A 3,643-nucleotide genomic window follows, 5' to 3' on the forward strand; every position below is an offset into this window, starting at 1 on the left:
GTCCCGTGCCCTGATTCCCACTCTTATGTTTCAATTCACCAAAAAAGAGTGAACTCATGAAACCCCAAGCACTCCACCCTTGGACCCTAATAAAGGCAGAGCCCCAGGTTCACATGTGCTCAATCTCTCTCCCTTTCTACCCACAACCTCACTGCGTGGTCCTAGGAGGACCACGTGTAGCCATGTACCCATCAGGACCTGCGAGTAATAAACTTTGTCTTTTCAAAGTTCCTTGATGGATTTTGCTGAAGTGCATCTTGCAATCATAATAAGAACCACAAGGGCCGGTCCAGCTACAACATTGGTTCCAGCCGGGGAACCATCTGTGGGGTCCTTGCCACAGGTAATATGGGCTCAGGTGAGTGCCCCAGGCACTTCTAGCCAAGAGCATCACTTTCAGTCAGCTGAGACTGATGCAAAATATACATGCAATCAGATATAGCCAGACGGCTCTAAGGAACTAAGGCTTATTTTATGGAGCCAATACAGATCCTTGGAAAACAAGCCTTGTGACTTTCTTACAGGGTTTCCAGCAACTTTACCGGGTGAGTCACTTCCTCGCAGGCCCAGGAAACTTAGAATGTTTGGAGGACATCTAGAAGAAAGGATTCACCCAAATTACAGGTATTGCAGGCAAAATCGGATGGCGACCCTTGGCTTGGCTTACCAGCCTCAAGAGACTTTTAACAGTCCAATGGGAGGTCCCTTGTGAAAAGTTCCAGTGAAGCAAACTCAAAATCCCTATTCTTGGGCTTCCCTGGTGGCGCAGTGGTTGAGAATCCGCCTGCCGATGCAGGAGACACGGGTTCATGCCCCGGTCCGGGAGGATCCCACAGGCCGCAGAGTGGCTGGGCCCGTGAGCCATGGCCGCCGAGCCTGCGCGTCCGGAGCCTGTGCTCCGCAACGGGAGAGGCCACGACAGTGAGAGGCCCGCGTACCACAAAAAAATAAAAAATAAAAAAAATAAAACATGGCACCATGGCGTCTTGTGTATCTTAAGCTGAGGAATTTGAGGAAAAGGCAGAAGCGGGAAGGTCTTCTGAGCTCCTCTCTACCTTCCCTCCTGAAACAGGGCCCACCCCGTGCCCAGGAGAGAGGAGCCTCCTCATCTCTGAAGACAAATGGACCCCAGGGAGAACCCCAATGAACAGGCCTTGCTGAGTTTCCCTGTTCACGACACTTACCTCCTACTCCTTGACCTTGCCCTCCACGACTCTCCATTCTTCATCAAACACAGCATGAAAACACTCAGGTCCAACAGTTTCTTCGGATCTTCATTTCCTTTCGAAGGTTTCCATTTCATGTAAAATATATTTCATAAATGTGTATGCTTATCTCATTAATCTGTCTTTGTCAGTTTAACTTTCAGACCTAAGGGGGTGGAAGAAAACTTTTTCCTCGCCCACAAGAGCCATAGTAGCCACTAAAAAAGATGCCCTGTAGTCCGAATTTCACTGTGCACGTGTATCTTCCAGGGCTCTGGTGAAGATGCAGATTCTGATTCAGGAGATCTGAGCTGGGTCCCAGGCTCTGCATTTCTAACAAGCTTCTAGGTGAGCTGTGGAAATAGCCAAAGGATCTCCAGGACTGAAGAAGGAACCAGAACAGGAAACAGGCATGAGTAGAGGCGATCTCCACTAGATCAAGGCCCCAGCCGGCCTCCCATCTCCTTCCCACTTACAGACCCTGAGCACACCTCTCTGTCACCCCATACACCCAGGGCAGGACCCGGCTCGCTTCCTGCCGTGATGTCACACACCCTGAGTGTGTGACACACAGTGTCCTGGAGACCAAGGCGGGAGAATCTGAGGGAACGTCAGGAGAGGGTTCTCCTTCTGCAGCTGGAGGAGGTTCATGGCAGCTAATACAGGAGTGACCCTCTTCGTCCTGCTGCTTTACTGCGGGCAGGGAGCTGAGCTCCAGCCGATAAGAATGTTTACAGGTATGGTCACAGGGGATTGCTGTGGCCAGTAGAAAACGGGTGCCCCCCCGGGCTGAGTCAGGCGGGGCATGGCCTTCTCCTAGGGGTCCCTCCCCTTCATGCCTCCCCGAATTTACCATTTATTCCCGGGGGAATGGAGCAAGTTGAAACGTTGTTCTATATTTGAAAATTTTTTCAGATCCAATACTCCATGGGAGAGTAGCATACGTTATATATTTTAACTTTTAATTATGGAAAATTTCTAGCTTACCCAAAAGTGGGGGAATCGTGGAAACTCCATCACCCGGTTTCAATCGTATACGTTTTGCCATCTTGTTTTACACACACACACACACACACACACACTTTAGTTGTTCCTGGAGCATTTTAGCATCGTCCAAGATGTCTTATGATTTTATGCAAACGCCTTCTTGCTAAGATAAAGGCATTTTTCTCTTACATACCTACAGCGTCATTGAAAGACTAACAAAATTAACAAAAATCCCGTGCAGGGCTAGTACTGGCCCACACTCAAGCCTCCCCCCAGGTCTCAGAATGTCCTTTACAGGTGGCTGGTTCGAATCCCACCCAAGCAGGCCCCACTTGGCTCCCGCTGTTGTGTCCTGGCCTCTGAGTTGAGGAAGGGGACAGTGGACGCGCCCCCCTTGCTGGGATGTGACTCGCTGGCCGAGGAGGCTGAAGGTGCAGACGGGGGCGGGGCCCCCCGACCCCCTCTTCCTGGCAGGAGGCTGCAAGCCCAGGCCCCCTGCTCCCCGCTCCCCTTCCTGGCCCCCTCAGAGGTCACCAAGGGCGAGCTCGAGGAAAGGGGCCCCGACAGGCTCCCGGCCCAGCTCCCAGGCCGGACGAGCAGGCCCTGGAGAGTCAGCACGGGGCCCATGCGGCTCCCCCGAGAGCAGGACGTGGCCCAGGCCGGGCCCAGAGTTACCAGGGGGGCGGCCCAGCCCAGCCTGGGTCTGGGCAAGAAGCAGCAGGTCGCCCTGCCTGACCTCGTCATGAAGAAGCTACTGTTTCCAGCTGCTTTCCTGCAAGAAACTTTGAGTTTTGAGGCGTCTACCAAGGACGGCATCCTCTGGGTGCTGGGGTGTCGAAGGGTCTGTGGCAGGTGGGGACGTGCGGTCACCCCACACTGCTGGGTTCCCCCGGCTGCCCGTTCCTTTGACGACTGCCGGGCCCCCGGTGCCCGCGGGAGCTGCGCCCACACAGGCTTGAACCAAGCGCTCCTGACGCAGCCCCAAGTCGGTCGTCTCCTCGTGCAGACATAGACGTCCGCGGGTGACCTTCAAGGGCTACCCAGCTCGGTTACCCTCACGCGGGCCCGGGCGGGTGGAAAACTGAGACTGTCAGGAGGAGGAGGAGGCGCCAACAGGCAAAACGCGGTGAGGCAGCTACGCTTGACAATGCACTTCACAAGCCGGCCGAGATCCCAGAACATAAATATTTTCCTGCAGACGCTCGCTGGCTGCCACGATGGCTCCATTATAACTGGGGACAGGCACAAAGTGAGAAGCATATTGTTAACAAAGTGCTTGCACGAGCAGCTGTACCCGCGCGTGACGACTCGTCAGTGCGGCCTCCGAAGAGGGCTGTACTTTTGTCCGCTGTGTTTACGGAGGTCAGCGCACTGGAAGGCATTGTCGTCACAGCGCGGCCCCCGTTAGGCCGGTTTCCGGGGTTGTTCGAAGCCGCGGGCGCGCAGATGAG

The 3,643-nt window shown here is 54.4% G+C and overlaps 1 long non-coding RNA gene across 1 annotated transcript; it reads right to left on the bottom strand.

Moving 5' to 3' along the window:
• Positions 1-525: 525 nt before the first annotated feature.
• LOC114487470 (uncharacterized) lies at positions 526-2,612 on the bottom strand. The gene is made up of 3 exons (XR_003682591.1): positions 2,193-2,612; positions 1,185-1,587; positions 526-595 (listed from the first exon to the last, which is right to left on the bottom strand). It is a non-coding gene; the product is annotated as an uncharacterized lncRNA (long non-coding RNA).
• Between the last annotated feature and the right edge of the window lie 1,031 nt (positions 2,613-3,643).

This window comes from Physeter macrocephalus, chromosome 13 (assembly GCF_002837175.3).
Source record: "Physeter macrocephalus isolate SW-GA chromosome 13, ASM283717v5, whole genome shotgun sequence".
Lineage (NCBI taxonomy): Eukaryota > Metazoa > Chordata > Mammalia > Artiodactyla > Physeteridae > Physeter > Physeter macrocephalus.